General features: G+C 38.6%; 1 protein-coding gene across 2 annotated transcripts in view; it reads left to right on the top strand.

Annotated features, from left to right (window-relative positions):
* Positions 1-23,332, top strand: part of LOC121879681 — a 71,815-nt gene that overhangs the window by 35,055 nt on the left and 13,428 nt on the right. The window contains exon 1 of one of the 2 annotated variants that reach the window (XM_042386408.1): positions 3,970-4,319. The exons of the other annotated variant lie outside the window; for it this stretch is intronic. The gene's annotated coding sequence lies outside the window, so the exon portion shown is untranslated. Of the gene's footprint in view, positions 1-3,969; positions 4,320-23,332 lie in introns of those variants that run through there. 2 annotated transcript variants of the gene reach the window in all.

Genomic DNA, 23,332 nt, shown 5'->3' with positions numbered 1-23,332 from the left:
GTCCTTGGAACCTCTGAAACCGTGAATAGTTTGTCCCTAGACGTACAAAACTCTCCCTATTTTATCCCCAGACGTACAAAATCCAATAATTTGTCCCTAATCGTTCAAAACTCTCCCTATTTTATCCCTAGTCGTCCAAAATCTCACTATTTTGTCTTCAAATATTCAAAACCCTCAGTACTTTCTGCCCATACTCTCAAATAAATAAATAAATAAATAAATAAATATAATAAAGAAACAAAATAAACAAACAAATAAATAAATACATAATAAACCAATAAACAGACAAAATCAATCAATTAAGGAATAAAAAAAAAATATATAATTCCTAAGTTGGTGGTGGTGGTGAGAGAGAGAGAGAAGGAGAGAGAGAGAGAGAGGTCGTCTCTTGAGCTGGACGAATTGATCTTACTGTACCATTCCAGGTTTTATTAGTCGACGAATCACTTCCATAAAATTGCATCCCTCTCCCCATCTCACCCCTCTCACCCCAAATCGTCGTCCCTCTCTCTGTGTAGCCTCGAGCAATAAACCAAGGGATGGGATACGTCCCTGTCTGTCCCTGTTTTCAGCTTATTATTCCAATGCTAATACCATCTACTGAAACTCTTACCTCAGGGCTATTAAAGGAGAACATCGGGGAGCGCATCAGAGTGAGCTTAGTCTCTTTTTAAGGTAACTTTGAGATTCTTGAGGTATAACTGTGATGCTTTTAGAAGATTTTATGAGACTTTTAATAATAATAATAATAATAATAATAATAATAATAATAATAATAATAATAATACAAATAAAATATAATAACACTAAACAATAATAATAATAAAACAATAATAATAACAACAACAATAGATCCTTGCTTACAATAAAAGAAAATAAAACAAAAAGTAAAACTACACCAAACGCCAACGTAATAAATGTCAAAAAAAAAAAAAAAAAAAACCGAAAATAACAAGTAAAATAATCAAATCAAATAACCATCTACCAAACCCAACTTAACACAGGTATACACTAAATACCTTCTCTCACCTGAATATTTAATTAAGATAAAGAAGAACGATAAGAAATACATAAGATACATTTACAAGTGGTGTATGTGTGTATGTGTATATGACTGTATGTAAGTATATATGTAAAATCGTGTGTTTATATATCTGGATAATAAACGAATCATTAAAATAGTCAACGAAACGATAATTAATTGTGATAGGTAGTGAAGATGTTTTACTAGGAGGCATACCACAACACACAGTGAATGGGGTTAGAGGGGGTAGAGATAGTCGGGCGGGGGTAAGGGGTTGGAGGTGGAGGTGGGGTATGGGTGAGGTGGAGGTGGGGAGACTGGGGAATTGGTCAGGTGAGGTGGAGGTGGGGTAGGGGTGGTCAGATGAGGTAGGGGTGGAGGTAGGGTGGGGTGGAGGTGGAGTGGAGGGTGGGGTGGTGAGGGTGGGGAGTGGGGTATGGAGTGGGGTGGAGGTGGGGATTGGTGGAGTGAAGGTGGGGTTGGTCAGGGTGGGGTGGAGTGGGGGTGGTCGGGGATGGGGTGGAGGCATAACACACACTGGCCCATGGTGGATGCTGGGTGCCACTCCTCCACGCTAACACTGCTGGGTGACAGTCAGGTATTTTCTCTTTCCTTTTTCTCTGTTTTTTTTCCTCTTTTCTCCTCATTTATCTGTTCCTTTATCTTTCTTTTTCTCTATTATTTTCGTCTGTTTATATTTAGTTATTTTCTTTAGTGTATTCCTGAGTTTTCTTTGTTCTTCTGTTTTTGTCAACTGTATTTATTATTGTTTCTCTTCTCTTATTTTTTATCATTTTATTGCTTTCCTCTCTTATCTCTCTCTCCTCTTCTTCTTCTCTCTAGTGTTGTTTGAAGACCCGAGAGAGAGAGAGAGAGAGAGAGAGAGAGAGAGAGAGAGAGAGAGAGAGAGAAACTTCGGTGTTATATATCCCGTTTCAGGGCAACCAATCAAATCAGTGGAACTACACCTCTGTTGACCATCGGAGCCAATGGCGTTTTGAAATCCTTTTTTTGTCCGCCAATCACATCAAAGGAACCATATCTCTCGCAAACACGTGAGCCAACAATGTTCTGATGCATTTTTTATTGACCAATCACAGTGAAGTGGTTATATACTGTATACCAACTACGCGAATATCAATCTATAGAACGGCAGGTATATAATAGTTTTGATATATGATGAGGCGAAAACTTCTCAGTATATAACGAAAAGTAGTCAAATATATTAAGTTATTGGGAATTATATAAGGTATAAGGAAGTATAAGGGATGGTGGATATAAGGGATGATGGAATATTAATAGAACATATGCAGGCGAACACAGCCTGCAGTTTCACTTAGATCAATACGTGTGTGTGTGTGTGTGTGTGTGTGTGTGTGTGTGTGTGTGTGTGTGTGTGTTTTCCCGCGTCGCTATGAACTATTTACACAAATGCACGAGTTCTGTTATTTGTTCTTGCCACCTTAGCAAGAGAACGACACACACACACACACACACACACCCACACACACACACACACACACACACACACTAAATGATCTACAAAGAACTATCTAACAAAAACAGATTATATATGTATGTACAGTATATATAAATTATCTGTACCTGTCCTATGTAATATCGTGAGTATATTATTATGTAGAGTTAAGAGTATTTACGTAATCGTTCACACTCACTCTGTTCATTGGTCATTGTCGAAGAAGATGAAGTTAGGTCATTGAATATTCAGTGTTATGTTAAATGAAGTGTTGGAACCAGGTTGTAGCATAGATGACCCTATCACACTTCTTCATCATAAATCGGTGCAAATGATTCCTTGGTAAATATCACATCAACTTCTGGATCAATATTATTGTAGCTGTGTTTACGAATGTTATTTGAAGCAGCTTTAACATTCTTATAGATAGTCTTGTATACATTCTTATATATGCAATCATTATCCTTCCTTAGATTTCTTAATATTTTGTTTTATTTTTATTTTTTTACATTTTATTTACATTTTTCAGTTGATGATTCATAGGATTTGTTGAGATATTTATATTATTTTATCTTTAATTCTTGTAGTTTTTTTTTTAGTTTTTTTTTTTTTAATATTCATTGAAGTATCCCACACTGGCCCTCCCACAAGCCTCCTCCCAAGCCCTCCTCCACCCCGACCTCCCACCCAAGCCCTCCCCCCAAACCCTCCCCCACACCCATCCATCCATAACTTCTGAGAAACTCCCTGTCGAATCTTTCAACGAGCTTTCCTAAACATAACTTTCACAAACATACACACAGATGTCTTCTCATGTGTGTCCAGAAACTCCTTGTTGACTATCTTAAAATCTTACTCCAAGAAAACTTTTACAAATAATATAGACAGGATTTTTTTTTAGGTATATATTGAAGTTTCTCAATAATTCCCTCTTGATCATATTATTAAGTTTCACAGAGAGAACTTTTACATACATACATACATACATACATACATACATACATACATACACACCATCTGTAGAGGAACACACACCACGTGAGGTCCCTCCTAACACCATCTGGGAGGGGTTACTACATACGTTTTGCTGTTCAACACCTACATTAATCTGTATGTTCACTGTATGTTCTTTACCTTTCTAATGAAGCTTTTTTAAACCACCAATGTATGTAATATCATTTATGCCAGTATATTTTCAGCCTTCGGGCTGCAGAACTTTCAATAAACCGTTAATTATTATTATTATTTTTTTTATTATTATATCTTTTTATAATTTCTCGGGAACTTCCGATTAAATTATATCGTCCCTCTTTTTCTTCTTCCCTTTCCCCTTCCCCCTCTTATTTCCTCTTCCTCCCCCTTCTCCAACCCTTTCTTCTCCTCCTCCTCCACCTCTTCCTCCCCCTCTTTTCCTTCTTCTAACACGTCTCTTACCCCCTAGAAAACTCCCTTCCCCTCCCCCTTTAACCCTCTTTCCTCCCATCTCCTTCGTTTTTCCCCTTTTCTAACAACTCTCTCACCCCCTTAGGAAAAAAAGACTCCCCCCTTTTTCCCCCCTTGTTTCCCACCATTTTCTACCCGGTCTCTCCCACACGCCGTTTTTCTTTCTTCTCTAGGGAGTGACGCGTCCCGAGATTACTCCGTGACAAGCCGCCTGGAACACCAACCACCCATCCACCCGACCACCCACCCGGCCACCCACCAGCCCGCCCACCACCCATACCGTTATACCTACAAGCCGCCCATACACAACCAGCCTTCGATAACCCTGACTTCAAGAATGAATTCAACGCTGCCTCCAACACCGATATAAAAACAGTAACTATAACCACTTTATATTATACCTCTGATCTCACCTCCTCCAAACCCGACTCCAAAGCCTTCAATATAATCTCATTCAACTTCAAGGTAACGTAAACTCGAACACACGGTGACTATTTTTCTGTCCCGAACACCTCCATAAGACTAATAGTAACCACACTTTATAGCATTGAAATAACTTTGTTCTTAAAACGGGGAGGGTAGAAGAAAATAGGGAGGGTAGAAGGAAATAGGGAGGGTAGAAGAAAATAGGGAGGGTAGAAATAAATAGGGAGGGTAGAAGGAAATAGGGACGGTAGAAGGAAATAGGGAGGGTAGAAGGAAATAGGTAGGATAGAAATAAATAGGGAGGGTAGAAGGAAATAGGGAAAGAAGAATAAAATAGGGAGTTCGCTTATGGTCTCTCCACATTATCTTGTTTTTTTATCCAGTTACGTTGACTCCCTGGCATAGAGATACCGATATACACACGCAGGTATTCACGCAGTCACGCAAGCATACGGACACGTACACACGAAGGCATGCTGGTGTATGTATACTTACTGCATACATACACACGTAGGCTTTGGGTATACATGGACACACAAACTCTCTCTCTCTCTCTCTCTCTCTCTCTCTCTCTCTAGTCATCTTCACGTTCATCCTTCACCTCCCCTTCACCCCTCCCCCAGACCGACAATCTTTTTCCTCCCCTACCTAATCTCCCTCTACACTCCCCACAATACCTCATAGTATCTTCCCACCTACTCCCCCCCCACCAACACTTCCAGGCTTTCTCCACCTCTCTCCTCTTTTCTCTCTCCTTCTTTTCCTCCTTCATCTACATATTCTTCTGTTCTTCTGTTACCCGTCTCTTCCTCCTTCACCTCACCCCCTAGCTCTACCTCCTTCACCTCACCCCCTACCTCCTCCTCCCCCTCCCCCACCAGAGGAAATACCAGGGGCCCGGTGAGGTGTTTCTACCCTGCGTGTCACTTCCCTCGCCCTGAATCGCTGGGGCAACGTCAATGACGGGATAGGCAATAACACTAAAAATGATATTGCTCTCTCTCTCTCTCTCTCTCTCTCTCTCTCTCTCTCTCTCTCTCTCTCTCTCTCTCTCTCTCTCTCTCTCTCTCTCTCTCTCTCTCTCTCTCTCTCTCTCTCATCCATTTTTCTATCTCTATCTAACAAATCACCCCTTGTATACTCTTTCTAATTGCCTCTCTCTCTCTCTCTCTCTCTCTCTCTCTCTCTCTTTATCCCTCTTTCGCTTTCTCTCTCACTCTCTCTCTCCCGCTCGTTCGCTCCGTTAATGTGACGTTATATGACTTTCGTAATTGTACTCCTCCTGGCCCATTCTCGGGAGAGAGAGAGAGAGAGAGAGAGAGAGAGAGAGAGAGAGAGAGAGAAAAGAATAATGGAGACTCACGGTATTAGGGAGAAGAAAGGGATAGAGAGAATGAGAATAATGACGGAGACTCCTCGAGCATTGGAGAAAGAGAGAAGATAGAATTAAGAAGAAGAGAAGTAAAAAAAAATACAAATAAATAGATCTAGCAATGATAAACAAGAGATAAGGAAGAAGAGAGGAGAAGAGAAATACCCGAAAACTTCTCCACCAATACGAAAGAGAGGACATAGGAGAATAGAGAAGAGCAAAGAGGGGAAATAGCCCCCTCAAAAAATAAATAGGAGGAGGAGGAAGAGGAGGAGGAGGAAGAGGAGGAGGAGGAAGAGGAGGAGGAAGAAGAGGAGGAAGTTAGGTTTTATGTTGATAGGAAAAAAGGAAAAGGAAAATGCAAGATGGCTGGTCAAGGCTTTCACCAAATACACCAGCCGCTTCTGGGGGTCCTACTTGAGGTCGTGGGTTCGTCTCCTTCCAGTTAAGAGTAAGTGGAGTGGGAGACCAGAGTGGTTCAGAGGGCAACTGGTCAAAAGGGTCGCAGTTCTATTAGGCTACAGTTATATTAGGTCCCACTTCTATTAGGTCCCACTTCTATTAGGTCCCACTTCTATTAGGCCACAGTTTTATTAGGTTCTAGTTCTATTAGGTCCCACTTCTATTAGGTCCCAGTTCTATTAGGCTACAGTTCTATTAGGTCCCACTTCTATTAGGCCACAGTTCTATTAGGTTCTAGTTCTATTAGGTCCCACTTCTATTAGGTCCCACTTCTATTAGGCCACAGTTCTATTAGGTTCTAGTTCTATAAGGACCCACTTCTATTAGGTCCCAGTTCTATTAGGCCACAGTTCTATTAGGTTCTAGTTCTATTAGGTCCCACTTCTATTAGGTCCCAGTTCTATTAGGCCACAGTTCTATTAGGTCCCACTTCTATTAGGTCCCACTTCTATTAGGCCACAGTTCTATTAGGTTCTAGTTCTATTAGTCTTATTCCTATTAGGGTCAAGTCTTAACAGGCCTCTATTCTTCTTAAGCCTATCGCTGAGGAGAGACACCAAGATGAAGATAGGATAACAGAGAAACAATACCAAAGGAAACACAACCATATATAGGATACAATGAAGGAATAGCGAGTAGGAGTCTTATACACTCCTCTAAGGATATACCACTCCCCCCCCCCCATCCCATCCTAGACTGCTAATAAAGATTTACCTGAGAGATAGAGTAGTTGCTGTAGCCAGGTGAGAAGAGAGTAAATTACTTTGACACCTGCTGGCTCCTGGTGTGTCGGATACCTAGATGTTCCAGGAAGGCTTTATTGTATGTGTGTATGTATGTATGTGTGTATGTATGTATGTGTGTGTGTGTGTGTGTGTGTGTATGTATATATGTGGCCTGTGTGTGTGTGTGTGTGTGTGTGTATGTGTGTATGTATGTATGTGTGTATGTATGTATGTGTGTATATATGTGTGTGTGTGTGTGTATATGTCTGTAATAATAATAAGAGCAGAAAGGTCCTAAAATGTTCCCCAAAAAGGTTTATTAACATATATAAGAGGAAGAAAAAATAATTATTTATAAACTTTTCATTGTTATCTTTTAAGAACAGCTGGGAAGGTTGTGTTATCTTTTAAGAACAGCTGGGAGGGTTGTGTTATCTTTTAAGAGCAGCTGGGAGGGTTTATTTAGGCGACAGAATACAATAAATTACGTTTGAAAATACTTACAACTACACAACAAAAATAACCATACGAGGGGAATTATACAACAGGACTTTAATGTTAGAATGAATGTAATAATTTTATACACAATGAATAATATTGACGTAAATAAATTAATTAATGTAGAGAATATTATTTTTTTTTTTTTCGTAATGATTGTAATTATTCAAAAGTGATAATAATATGATGATACTGAAATTATAGAGATGATTAATTAGTTGTTTACGAGAATAATAATAATAAATAGAATAAAGTAGAGAAGAAAAAATATACCAACAACTAATGAAAGAATTTTGATGATAACGATGAATATTTTAACCAACGGGGAAAAAAAAGAGATTGTTTGATATAGGTTAATTAGGATGATTTAAATAAGACAGGTGTACGGAAGGGAAGTGAAGGGAACGGAAGGGGAGGGGGGAGGGGAAGAGGAGATGGGGGGAGAGGAGGGGAGGGAGGAGTAAGGTTGGAGTAATATAAGTCTTAGTGAGAGAATAGATAACGTCTTTTTTTCCCTGCAGTGATGTAAGGTGCTTGGACAGGTGAGGTCGTTACGGTGAATGTTAATAAATGTAACAGGTAAGACGTTAGTCCACTCCTCACCCCACTCCAACCCCTCAGTCTACTCCACCCCTCACCCTCCCCTCATTCGTCATCCATCCCTCTCACCCACCCCCCTCCTACCTCTTGACTGGATGTTGGTTTGTATTCAGTAAGGTTTGTTATGTTATCTGTTGGCGTGTATGTTTTTTTCTGTTTTTGTTTTGGTTATTCTCTTTACTCTTTTTCTCTGTCTCTTTCTTTTTTCTATTTCTCTCTAACTTCCCTTTTCTCTTTCTCTTCATCTCTCTCTCTCTCTCTATCTTCTCTCTCTCTCTCTCTCTCTCTCTCTCTCTCTCTCTCTCTCTCTCTCTCTCTCTCTCTCTCTCTCTCTGTAATCATCCATTACCTCCTGCTCCCCCTCCAGGTGACACTACCAAAAGGTAAGTGAATTCATGAATAATTTTTACATTTGAATCATCGGAATAATTTTTTTGTAATGTTTTAAATAATAATTAATCTTCAAATATAATGTAAGAATGCACACTGACTTTGTATGTACGTGTGTGTGTGTGTGTGTGTGTGTGTGTGTGTGTGTGTGTGTGTGTGTGTGTGTGTTTCTGGGTGTCATCAATCCTTGTATATACGTTAATGCACGCGTGTGTGTGTGTGTGTGTGTGTGTGTGTGTGTGTGTGTGTGTGTGTGTGGGTGTTGGTGTATTTCAAACTAAGCTGCATGACCTAATAATCACAGTGGCATGTTTATTGTGTCTGTGTAAACTTAAAGCTTTACTGTAAACTAAGTATATATTATTATTTCCCTGTACAATAACTCTCTACCTTATGTAACTCTCTTCTTAACTCAATAAAATATAACAAGGTAACAATGAGCTTTTTATTACATCAAAACCTTTACGAAATTCGGGTAAACAAAATTCTTAAAACTTTTTTCTCCAGAATAAAAAAAGTTTACTCGAGATTAAATGTTTTTGTGTTTTAGCAAGAGTTGGGTTGATTTTGTTGTTGCTGTGTTTTTGTTGTTGTTTTGTTGTTATTTAAAGACAGAGAAACATTATGAAACAAATACTAATTTATTTTTTATATAAAATCTTGATAATGAATGAAAAATCAACAAGAACGAGAAGACGAATAAACAACATCAACAAAATAAACAATAAAACCTTGAAAAACCAGGAAAAAAAAAACAGCAAAAAATATCGATGACAAAGACACAATGATAACTAAGAAAAGAAATCTGTGTCAGGTAAGGTATATAAATCACAGGTGTTTAAGCCATGAAGGTCAGGTCAAAGGTCAGATCCAAAGGTCACTTTCAGGGTTACATCAAGCGATATTTTTTTATTTTTTGTATGAATTTCTTTTATATTAGGTTTTGTCCCATTTTTTTTCAATTTATTCACTGTTGATCGTATTTTTTTTTAATTTCATAACATGTGAGTAATAAAAAAAATCCAGGTGTTTATATCCAAGGGGCGAAAAGTTGTGAAAAAATGAGTGAATTCTAAAGAAACTTATGGGAAAAAATCTAATGAATGACGCTGAAAAGTTGTGAGAATTTAATGTATAAATATGAAAAAAATGAAGGCTCAGTAATGAAAACATGTGGTAAAAATACGAAATATTGTGAAAATTTATGAAATGTAAAGAGAATACTAGTGAAAAGATATGAAAAGGGTGAATAATAACGAAAAATTACGAAAAATAGAAATAGAAATGAAAAATAAAGAAAAAATGAAAACACTAAAAATAAATAAATAACAAGTAAAACAAATGAATAATAAAACACATAATAAAACCCAACAAAAGCAAAATTAACAAGAACAAAATCACCCAAAAAATGTAAAAATAAAAGAAATAACAGACACTCTTAACAAAAGCCATTATAGAAAGAGCTAAAAAAATAATAACAATATCCCAAAACAAAAACACAACTAATATTTCCCAAGGGTTTTTACATACACAACACAAACAAAAAATACCAAAAACCAGAAATACAAAACAAAAACAAAAATAAATAATGAATAAACACAAAAACCGAATATACACGAATTTATTTTACGAATACTGACAATCACAGATAAAAAAAACTAATACATACAGGGTCATCGGAAAAAAATACTCGGAATTTAAGGGATTATATACAGGAAATTCGAGGTATTTTCTTTGTATGATATATTAAAATACCTGCTTTATCGTAATGGTTGAGGTGAACAATAAAAGTAAATAAAGATTGGAATAAACCGTTGGGGGACCATATATGGGAACAAGTTATCATACATGAATGTTTTGACCTTATATGATATTTTTATTTTTATAATTACCAAAGTGAAAAGATAATGGAGGTCAGTTTTGTGTTACTATGAAGGGAAAATTATTGTAACATGATATGAATTAAAAAAAAAATATTACAAAAGAAAAAAAAATTATAAAGGAATTCCATATATTAGACATCAATGCTGAGACTAATTAAACAATAATAATATAATTGATTACTCAGGTGAAACTACAGGGCTATATAAGTCTTATAAACAGGTGATATATATATATATATATATAAAACCAAAGGTGTCCTAAACGTGCAAAAACATTTCTTTGATAACGTCAGAAAAAATATATACATTTATAAACTGAAAATAAAAGAACAGAGGTAAATATTTACAACTTTGTGAGAGGTCCTGATTTTTTGTTCTGTTTCCCTTTTAATAAAAATGAACGGTGAAATATATATGTAATTTACAGTGTTTGTGTACCAGTATGTTGCTGTCTGCTGCTCCTGCTGTTAAAACATACCAATATTATTTTTAGGATCCGTATGTTTGTACGTATGTATGTATGTATGTATGTATGTATGTATGTATTATATGTATTTATGCATGAACGTATGGCCATCCTCATTACACGAGGGGCAACCATTATGTATGTATGTATGTATGTATGTATGTATGTATGTGTGTATGTATGTATGTATGTATGTATGTATAGATGCTTTTTTGTTTTTATAGTAACATATAATAAATTTATTTTTTATTTTTCTGTCATTTTCGTAACCCGTCACAGTAATCAGACAGACAGGGCCATCACTACACCCTCATAGAATAATCTGTCTTGTACGCTATCACAATACACCCTTACCCTCTCCCCCCTCTCTCCCTCTCTACACCCCCCCCTCTCTACCCCCCCCCCAAAAGGTCATTCATTAACCCCCACCTGAATAATACACCATTCACCGTGAAGAATAACCCTTTGGTCACGATCTGTCAACCTGATGAAAGTCCAAAGTAAGATTTATCCATTAACCTTCACCTGAGTAGTAATCCGGACCGAGTTAATCCATACCTGTAGGTTAATCCGCGTCGTGTCACCTGTCAATTCGTTGGGGGAAATCTTTAAAAGGGTTAGATTATATTCGGTGTTGTCATTTGGGGAGTAGTTCAGGTGTAAGTAGGACCTGTTATTGTATTGTATTATCTGTCAAGAGCTTGTGTGTGTGTGTGTGTGTGTGTGTGTGTGTGTGTGTGTGTGTGTGTGTGTGTGTATCGCCTTCTAGTCCCAAGATTTAACATGGTTCTCAAGATCACAGACGGGTGTTAGGTATCGTGTTAATAATGTTATACTATTACCCCGTCTTAATAATGTTACACTTATACCCCTTCCTTATTCCTTCCATTCTTCTCTCCCTCCTTTCCTCGCTCCTCCCCCACCCCCTCCTCCATTCTTCCTAAGCCCCTCCCACCCTTCCTCCTTCCTTCCTTCCTTCCCAGAAAAAAACATTAGATTTACACCCTATTGATTCTTAGCCATGTCTAGAGACCTTGTTCAGTGCCACCAATTCACTTCGATGTGTGTGCGTGCGTGTGTGTGTGTGTGTGCGTGCATGTGTGGTGTGTGTGTGTGTGTACAGTATGAGCGTGTGTAAGTATGTAGTGTATGTATATATTCGTGTGAACGTGTGTGTGTGTGTTGGCTGGTTGAGTAATAAAATACCTTCTCATGCACTCGTTTTATTGTGGGGAGAAGTGTGTGTGTGTGTGTGTGTGTGTGTGTGTGTGTGTGTGTGTGTGTAAAAAAAAAGAGATGCAGTTGGTCCGGTTCCTCTATTACAGCCGTAAATAATACAGCAATACAGCAAGAATACTAAACAGCAGCGACACAGATCAACAACATCACTACAACAGGTAAATATAAATAACAGAACCATAACACAATAAACCACAAACAATAACACCTTTAAATAACATAACATAATAACACCAAATCACAACAACAACAACAAAACGACCATAAATAACCTCAACAAAAAGAACATAACACAATAACATCAAATCACAACAAAAACACACCACAAAAACCATAAATAACACCAAATAACATAACACAATAACACCATCTTAGAACACCCATTAACCTGGATACATCACTTGGAAGGTTACGGCGTGTGGTGTTCAATAGGTTAATCCTTTACCCAAACTTTACGAATTGCTGTCAATCGGTTCATAGGTGTAATGGAGGTGGAAGGTGTGTGTGTGTGTGACGAGGCAGGTGTGTGACGAGGCAGGTGTGTTACGAGGCAGGTGTGTGACGAGCTATTTTGGGTGTTTGTAATTTATAGTTGTAATTAAGGATATGGAATATAGTTAATGGGGGTTATACTTAGAGTATAATGTAGGAGAGAGAGAGAGAGAGAGAGAGAGAGAGATTATAAAAGAGAGATAGGAAGACAGAGAGAAAGTATGAGAGAGAGAGAGACAAAATGCAAAAAATACAAAGAAAAAAAAAAACAGAAAAAAACGCACATACACCCCCCACCCCTCCCACACATCGTCATTCCACCTGCGGGTCTCTCCTACACCCGGATCTTGAACAGGTTTCGGCAATGTCTACAATCAAGGGGACATTAGGTAGGCCAATCTAGTGAGTCTCCCATCTCACTAATACGTGTGGCAATAAATAAATAAATAAATAAAAGACCATGTATTGTTTTTTACTATAAACACTGAAACAAGATAAAACAAATATAAACATTAATAATAGTTTTTTTAGGAATAAGCCTAAATATAAAATGATTAAAAATAAATAGGTTTTAATTAGTTCATAGAGATATAAACAGAAAATTATCCGTCTCTTTTTTCTGTTACAATACCAGAGAGACAGACAGACAGACAGACACACTATCGCATAATAATACCACACAAAAATGAAATATCCCAATGATGAAGACATTATTAAACACACACACACACACACACACACACAAACACACACACACACACACACACATTACAACATTCTCATGACTGTATAATATAACAATTAACGTTACCAGTCACTAATACACAGTTCCAGAAACAATTCCCATGAAAAAATATGACAAACAAACAGACTAACGATATAAAAATAGAATTATATCAGCGCTTCAGTATACCTGGGATAATACACGAGTTACCTGTAATTAGCACTATGTAAACAGACCTTTAATAAGGATGGGGGGTTAATTGCTAGTTAAGAAGACTTCAATGGGATCAGCTCATGCATCAAAACACACCAATCAAACATCAGGGAGATAAGACATCAAATATTTACATACACATAAGTAAGTATATATACCCACATACATAAGGTATACATGTAAGTATATATTTGTGTATGTATAATATTATGTATTTGGCGGTTTAACTAGAGTAATGCTCAATTTTAGGTCAAGTGGTTAAATTATCGTACTCAAGGGATTAAGTCATCGTACTCAAAGGGTTAAGTCATCGTATTCATGGATTAAGTCATCGTACTCAAGGGATTAAGTCATCGTACTCAAAGGGTTAAGTCATCGTACTCATGGATTAAGTCATCGTACTCAAGTGGTTAAGTCATCGTACTCAAAGGGTTAAAACACGGAAAAACAAACTCTGACGTTAAGAAAATTAGTGTGTTTGTTTCTGTGTTTTTGTTAAATCTGTGACTGTGTTCTTTACTTGTTTATATACTTCCCTGCCTAATGGAAGGATATATAAAGAGAGAGAAGGAAGGGAAGAGAGACAATAAAGGAACGAAGGAGAGATAGGGGTAGAAAGAGAGATATTGAGAGAATGAAAAAGAGAAAAAAGAAATGGAAAGATAGACATGAATATTGAGATAGAAAGAGAAGATAAACAAGAAGGAAAGACATATAGATAGAGATAGAAATAAAAGAGAGAGAGAGAGAGAGAGAGAGAGAGGTAATGAGATTATAATGGCCCTGGGTGTAGCATCACTCACCGTGGGGGGAAATGTTCAAAACAAACAGCATTTGTACCTAAAACGACTTGTCCAGATTAAACCCAATTACCCAGGTCTCTCTCTCTCTCTCTCTCTCTCTCTCTCTCTCTCAGTACCGGGCCTGACGTCTCATTGTAGAGAGATGGCCGAGGCCGAGTTGACTACCTTTACTTCATCACTTACACCGTCACTTATCCTTAAAACTTGAGGAAACTTAAAATGTCCGGCGGTAAAAGCCAAAATACGTCCCCACGGTTCTTGTACACTGAGGTTAGTTTCCCCTACTGTGAGGTCAGCCGCGAGTCGCATGGAAAACGTGGATAATGGGTGGAGTTCTCCTGACTTCCCTATACACCGTTGATGGCCTCCCAGAGTTAGACACGGCGGCTTATTTTCTGCCGTGTTTATCATGGTCCACTTTACCAAAAACACGGTGAATAAATCCCGATAAAAGGAACGAAAACCGATAAGAAAAATTCCATGATGAGGTCAGATAAAAAAAAGCTCCTTAAAACAGAAAAAAAATAAGAGCGAAACATTAAGATACGGAGGAGGGCAGACCAGGCACTAGGAAAGAGCCATTCGCCTCAGAGTAACGTTAGAAAATCCATAGTTTATTGGCCATTGGCGCGGATTTATACGAGCCATTCGGCCCCCAATTAATTAAATGGGGTGGGCTGTCTTCCGGGGAGCTGTGCTGCAGAGAAGAAGAAGAAGGAAGAGGAGGAGGAGGAAGACACCAGGCGGCCATGTTTCTTGTGACGCTTCTTGATACTCTTCCGTTTTTTTTTTGGTCAATGTTTTTTTTTTTTTCCTGGCCGCAGCTAACCGAGATAATTATCGGCGATGTTCTGGAGTTTATGATTCTACAGTTATGCTGATAAGGGCGTCTTGTGGCTTCATATTTTCCCTTATAGGTGATTATCTGAGGAGTGGAATGGTCACTTTCAAAATAATTGGATCATATAAAAAAAACCCACGTAAGACTCATAAGACTCCAAGGCTTATATTAGGAAGACTTATAGACGTATATTATCAGTCTTGTTATAGATGTAATAAAACCCTTAAGTTAACGAAGAGACGAACAGGTAAAAAGTAACCTTATAATTATCTTAACTCACTTTACATAAATAGACAAAATGTAAACAAACAATAATGACTATAATTGGTGTTTTACCTGCATTAAAATATCCCTCGAATATGAAAAACGTGCATCAGTCAAATCCACAAAGACGTTCATTAGGTTGACTGAATTAATTAAAATAACAAGAACGTAAAGATATGGATTTACACTTACATATATAATTATTTTTTACACACAACAAAAATCTCTCTCTCTCTCTCTCTCTCTCTCTCTCTCTCTCTCTCTCTCTCTCTCTCTCTTCCACGATCTCCATCTTCTCCAAAATTTCCAGCAGTATCTATTCACAACATTCTGGTATTTGCATCACAAACCCATCCATTACTGCACACAGGTTCCTTCCCTCTCTATCCTTCCCGCACTGCCTAAGGACCTGGGATCCTCAAACAAACTTAAGACAAATAAAAAAATAAAATAAAAAAAATTCCCCTTACGTTAAAATTGGATTCTCAAACATAAGTCATGAAGAAATTTACCTTAAGTTAAAAACGACAAAATACTTTATGTAACTGGGTTTCTTTTTAAGTGATAGGGGGGAAGGGGGGGGTGGGTGATGAGTAGGGGATAATGGTGTTAAAATTGTTCAGAGACTATAGTGTGTGTTGGTTAAGTTAAGGTTGTGTTTCGTGCTAAAGAGATATTGAAGAAATGACGTAAGATTTTTATTTTTATTTTTTTATTATTATTTTTTTTAACTGTTTCACCGTCTGTGGTTTTTACTCACAGTCTCTCTCTCTCTCTCTCTCTCTCTCTCTCCGCCAGTTTATCCTCCTGTTTTGAGTCAAATTCACATTTCCATTAACGATCAAGTATCTTCTTCTTAAATGTGTGCCTGTGTGTGTGTGTGTGTGTGTGTGTGTGTGTGTGTGTGTGTGTGTGTGTGTGTGTGTGTGTGTTGTGTTTATGTGTGTGTGTGTGTGTGTGTGTGTTCAGGTTTGTGTGTGTGTGTGTGTCTGTGTTTATGTGTGTGTGTGTGTGTGTGTGTGTGTGTGTGTGTGTGGTTTATATGTGTGTGGCAAAGTGGTATCAGTGTAATAAATAAAACAAAAGTACATACAAAGCTTAAATCCTAGAGAGTACATAACACACCTTAAACCCCCAGAGTACGAACAAAAAGTAAAAAAAAAACAAAAAAAATAAAAAAATAAATAAAAACCTACCTAAAAGCGAACAACTAATTTGCCTCATTTACTCTTATGAATACTTACAACTCCTTCACCACCTCAGTCATAAATCAACTCCTGCACAGATGTAAAGTGTCATGCAGGTACTCGTGTCAATTACAGGTGAAAAATGATGCCAAGTGACATTTGATATATGAGACGCAAAACTGCAGCTCATGGTCGACAGGATATACAGAGAATTACAATAGGGACGGGGGGGAATTATTACGAGTGACTTAACATGATATAACATAACGTAATATAATGTACTGTAGCCTAACACATCGTAACATAACATAATAAAAGGTAACAAAACGTAACGTGACCTAACCTAACGAAATCTAACCTAACCTAACCTAACCTAACCTAACCTAACCTAACCTAACCAAACCTGACCTAACCTAACCCACATAACATTACCATAACAGAACAAAATAACAAACCATAATATAACCCGTATATATATAAAACAACACCTGGATCTTAATTGGCACTTCAAGCAGGTAATTACACCCAGGACCAAATGAATAATAAAGACACACACACGTCTGTACTTTAACCACTACTCCAATGTGGCTGGTGATTCTGATAATTAAGTCTTATAATGTGATTTATTAGGGAATTTCCTCTCGTTATTTCAAGGTTATGTTAATTTAATCGTCTTGTGATTTATTTACCTGTTGTTATTGTTATTTTTAGCGTCTTTATTTTTAATTGTGTTTTTTGTTTTCTTTTTATTTTGTTGTTCGTATTATTATTATTATTATTATTATTATTATTATTATTATTATTATTACTATTATTATTATTATTATTATTATTATTATTATTATTACTATTATTATTACAGGTATTACTATTATTATTATTATTATTATTATTATTACTATTATTATTACAGGTATTACTATTATTATTATTATTATCATCATTACAGGTTCAGTAGTGTGAATTCCAACAGGTGGGATAATTCTCGAACCCTGGCTGGTAAAAGTTGAGGTTCAGTGTTCCATAATACACCGCGGGAACTCAGGAAACAAGATAATCCCTAACTTTCACCTTTCACTTATCTCGTTAGGGTACCAAGTCACTCTGTCGTTAAGTAATAAAGTGGATTACGCTCTACTTTATACCTTACTTACTTGTACTTATTTTATGAGGTATGTATCCGTGAGTAGGGTTCGTTTTTCTACTGTGTACGATTTCCGTTTGGAGAGAGAGAGAGAGAGAGAGAGAGAGATATACCTGTAATAAAGTTTAGTTTAAAGCTTTATAAAATATACACAACCCACACACACCTACAAACACACACACACACCCCCTATGGACGCATAACATCAACTTCTCACACGAGAAACCCTTTATATTCTAATCTATATCTTTCGCCAGTAAATCATTTTAAGAAGCACGGAGGCAACACATCCGGCCGGGCAGCTTAATGATACAACACCACTGGCCAGATATATATCCTTTAGTAAAATATTTATCACCTGTGAGATTACATCCTCATTGGAGCTTTGTAGATTGGTTTAGATATAACATTAAATTATACCTGTGATGAGTTGGGTGGGGATGGGGAGGGTAAGAAGGGGTGAATGGGGAGAGGGGAGAGGAAGGGGAGGTAAGGAGAGGAGACATGGGGAGGGTAAAGGAAAGGAAAGAGGAGGGGAGGCGAGGGAAAGAACTGAAGAAAGAGAGATGGTAGAGGAGGAGGAGATGAAGGAAGGAAAAAGGAGGAAAGAAGGGGATTGGCAAAGGAGAGGGAAGGGAAGGGAAGCCAGAGCAACCCCCCCCCGCCCCCTCTCTGGACACCCCACTTCACCTAGAAGACACCTTCCACCTGTACCCCTGCCCCTACATGCACCTCCACCCTCACCTGTACCCCCATGCCTCACCTGTACCTCCCACCCCTCACCTGTTCCTCCCACCTCACTCTGTACCTCCCTACCACTCAGGCCCCTCACCACCTGCACTCCCCTACCTCACCTGTGGCCTCCCTGCCCTCACCCAGGCTTCCCCATGCCCCTCACCTGTACCCCTACGTTTCACCTGCAAGAAGACATACCAAAAGAAACGAACATCAATGAGTTTTTCGTGTTTAGGGCGGACTGTCTTGAGCTACATAAGGTGTGGACACAGTGGTCAGGAATCACTCTTTCTAAATCGTACGTAAGACTTGACTAAGAGAGTCTCCATGAAGGTCGGTGATGTGATACACTGACTTGCTGAGAGAAGGAGAGAGGGAAGAGAGAGAGGGGAGAAAGCCAGGATGAGAGGGAGAGAAAGAGAGAGAGAGAGGTGAGAAAGGTAGGATGAGAGGGAGGAGTGAGGAGAGTAAGCTAGGATGAGAGGGAGAGAGAGAGAGAGAAGTAGGAGAGAGGAAAGAATGCCAAGAGAAAAATGAGTGGAAGAGAATGAGAATGTTTGCAAGAAAGACAGAAAAATGAAGAATGATGGAGGAAGGGTAAGAGCAAGCAATAGTACTACATCCTGTGTCCTGCACGACCTCTACCACACACTAACAGCTGGTCTATTACCCTCGATCACACACACACACACACACACACACACACACACACACACACACAAGGCGTTCCGTTGACTCCTCCTCCACTTCCTTCCTAAGCTCGGCCCACCCTCCTACCTCCTCCTCCTCTTTACCTCCTTCATTGCCTCCTTCAGGATCTTCTAATCTCCTGCTGTAGGAAGATGCAAGTCGTATGTAACAGAGAAAAGATTCATCAGTGTTTTGGTTGTTATCAGGTGGCTTTTGGGTAGTGTGGTTGTGCAGGTGTGGGTGGTTGATAGCGGGGGTCCTCAGGTGGGAAAATTGGTAGCTCAGTGTCCCCTCCCCCCCCAGGGCCTACGCGTGGGGGCCGGAGACCACACCCTCCTGTTAGAGGTCATGACAATGTCTTCTTCCTTCTGAGTGGGTGGTGAGCGATTCTACGTACTTCCACAAGAAATTCACGAATGCTTTTACACTCACTCAATATATATAAAGTATCTCGTTAATTCATTTATCTTTTTCTCAATATTCCCAAAAAAATATGATTTATTTTTATTTATTTTTTTTTGCAATTACACTTTCATCCTTTGCGATAAAACAGTTTTGATTTGGAGAAACTACAAAGATATTTAAAAAAAGTAATTAAAACACATCCAGTATTCAAATATTACTTTCACTTTAACTTAAAAATCAAATTACATCTTGATTTTATTTCACTGTAACATCACCTTTAAAGACTTAATAATATCTCTTAAAGACATCAACAAACACCTAAGGATAAAGATCACGACATAAGTTAATACCATGGCGAGAAATATTGCCCCAGATACGTTCGCCATTCTGAGTTATAAGCGTTCGTTCCCTGTGCGCTCTGACGGGGACGTGAAGATTTGCATAACATTACAGGTGCGCTACGTAATACCTGCCACTCAAATGTCACACAAGGTTCAGGACACACAGTTTAATCCTACGTGTGTCTCTCTCTCTCTCTCTCTCTCATGTTTCCTGTGTCTTTGTATCTCTCATTCATTTGTAAACAAGTAATTATCTCTCTCTGTCTCATATCATCTCTCCCCCCCCCCGTAAAAAAAAATCCTTGATTAAATTCTTGACAGGTGTTCAGTCGTGATCGTTATTATCTAGACACAGTTTTATTTTATTTTCTCACTAATTTCTTATCTTTATTGTATTTTTCATTCGTTTGTTAACATCAATAAGTTCATTCATTCTCACCTTCGGTCTGACAGTCTAAAAATTCTCCAATGATTCGTGAGACAAAATCCTTCATTGAATCGTGAGAGACGTTCCATTAGGCACTTAACTGTCAGGAAATATAACGTACAAAACACTATAACTGTTAACGGGGGCCTTAGCTATTACCTACCTCAAGTAGTTGGCTGTTATACTTGACCTTGGTAAGAATGACATGTTAAATGGGGGTCAGTATGGTGAGGAGTGGTCACTATGTAATGTCAAGTACCCGGAGTGGAGCCTAACCACTCTCTCACGCTCTCGAGGTCATATTAAACTCGCTCAAGGGAAGATGTTTTTGTAATACATGATAGTGGTAAGTTGCCAGCGCGGTCATTGAAGCTTTCTGCATCAGTTTAGTGAGTAGATAACGTTGTGATAAGTTGGTTTTATACACTAGCTCAGTAGAAAACGTTGTAATATGCTGGTATTCTGCACCAGCTTAATAGAGAACGGTGTAATATGATAGTATTCTGCCCCAGCTTAGTAAAAAATGCTGTAATATGCTAGTATTCTACGGCAGCTTAGTAGAAAACGTTGTAATACACTGATTTATACACCAGCCTAGTAACAATAAAACATTACAAAAGGCTAACATTCTGTACCAGCTTAGTAGGAAAATATTGTCATACACACACACACTAGATCTCAAATACCACCCAGGCTTTATAACTCAGCGCCAACACACTCAATGAAAGACTTTGAAATACACCATAAATTCAATACCACTTTATATTATGACTTCCTGCCTGTGCACTCACCGTTTATCGACACAAGCATTTCGTGTAAGAAATACTCACGAATTTGCTTTCAAGATTACTTCCCCAAATTCTCCTCTTTTTTTTGTACCCCCCCCCCTTCTCCCTCCTTCCTCCCCATCCCCTTCCTCCCCATCCCCTTCCTCCCCATCCCCTTCCTCCCCATCCCCTTCCTCCCCCATCCGCCCCCCGAGGAACAGATAATGGACACGGAATCAAAGCCACTAACTCTTTACCAAAAAAACAACTCGGGCAAGAGATATATCAGCTGGGAAATCGCCATCCAGGAGTGTGTTTTTTTTTCACTACGTGGGGCTCTTTTGATACACAACTTATGATGGTTCAGGTCAAATTTCATCCCTTCCATTGAGGTGACCTTAAAAGTGGTTCTCTGTTAAGGTTGTGGGAAGTCTTTTTAGGGCTGTAGGAGGTGTTTTGGGGGCTGTGAGAGGCATTTTTAGGGATGTGGGAGTTCTTTCAGGCTGAAGAATAGGTTTAAGTGAGGATTAAGGAAATACTTTTATATTCTATGAACTTGTAAGAAGAAAATAGTATTGTAAGGTTAGATTATAAGGCTTCATTCAGTAACTCAACAGATACTTCATTCAGTAACTACAGCGGGAGACTCCTTCATTCAGTAACCCAACAGATACTTCATTCAGTAACTACACCTGGTGATTGTTTCATTCAGTAACCATCCAAGCTTCCTACAATGCGTGGCGCCGGATGGTTATGTGCTTCACGGTTCAATGATCATTCATCCGCTCTCAACCTAAACCATTACTTTTCAATTGCTCGTCCCCGATTGTTTTTTTTTTTCTTTCATTATCTTCAAATAAATTCTGAATCAATATCTGTTTCATATACGTCAGGTGAGAATATATGTACAGGTATATATTCAGTGGTCTATATTGTAAAGGTGTTGAATGCTCTGTTGAATCTACAGGAGAGGATGTTGCGATGATATCTAATGGAAATATATATACGAACCAGACCTGCTCTTTGCTCAATCATCCGTGTCCAAATTATGTCTGCCCCCCCCTCCCCTCTCGAGAAGAAAACGAGATCGGAATAGAAAACGGGGGAGGATCTATTGGTACGAATATATTAATTGTTTTATTGTTTTGTTTTCGAAATAAAGTAATAAAGATGATTATTTATTTCCTTCCTTTAAAATTCAAAATAAAAATAAATAAAAATCAATGAGAGAGAGAGAGAGAGAGAGAGAGAGAGAGAGAGAGAGAGAGAGAGAGAGAGAGAGAGAGAGAGAGAGAGAGAGAGAGACCCCGTCAGCTGTATTGCAGGAAAAAGAAAGACACAGATACATATTTGGAAGCACTTTACAACACCCAGAACGATAAGTGACCCCCACAAACAGTCCCCAATGTCCGGTGACCTTTGACCTGTACATCCGCTCATGACCAAAAGTGGATTCCTGTAACACATATTTAAGGTAAGGGTTGGTCGGATACCGCCTTTGTAAAGTACCGGACTGCAAGTATATGATTTTATTGGCGCGTACGGGAAGTTTGGGACGCTACTAGTGTTGACAGACAGATAGACAGACAGACAGGAAAAAAAGATAGAAAAAGAACAAAGTTAGATAGAGAGACAAATAACGATATTTAGACAGAGATAAACGGACAGAAAAAAGAGAGACAGACAGACAGAAGAACAAAAACAACGAAGAGAGAGAGAGAGAGAGAGAGAGAGAGAGAGAGAGAGAGAGAGAGATAATCACCCTCCCCCTCTCAGGATATAACTATTTACCGAAGGCGCTTGACACCAATTACTAATGGAAGCTACTCCTGTCGTAGAGGTGACCAGCGGTGACCTTTGACCCCTGACTGCCGGCGCTTGCAGTCATCCTTGGTCAAAACTGCCTTCCGGTGACCGTCTTCCTCTCCTTTGTTACACCATTGCGAAGCTGTCTGTCTCGCGTTGCCTCTCTCGTTATGTTACGTCCAGAGAAATGATGTTAATAATGGTTGGGTAGGTTATTTTTCTATAATACTCCTGTGTTATTTATGCAAGGAGGAGGAGGGGGGAGGAGGAGGGGGGAGGAGGGGGGGGGAGGAGGAGGAGGGGAGGAGAAGGAGGGAGGAGGAGGGGGGGAGGAGGAAGGAGGTAGTGGAGGAGGAGAGAAGTGGTGGATGGGGATGGGAGAAGGTGGAGGAGAAAGATGAGGAAGAAGAGAAAGTGAAACGAGAGACGAAAAGGAAAATAGGAAGATGGAAAGAGGAAGACAAATAAAAAGAAGAGAAACTATAATA

Source organism: Homarus americanus, unplaced genomic scaffold, assembly GCF_018991925.1.
Source record: "Homarus americanus isolate GMGI-L3 unplaced genomic scaffold, GMGI_Hamer_2.0 scaffold60362, whole genome shotgun sequence".
Taxonomy (NCBI): domain Eukaryota; kingdom Metazoa; phylum Arthropoda; class Malacostraca; order Decapoda; family Nephropidae; genus Homarus; species Homarus americanus.
This window is presented reverse-complemented; position numbering and strand designations above follow the sequence as displayed.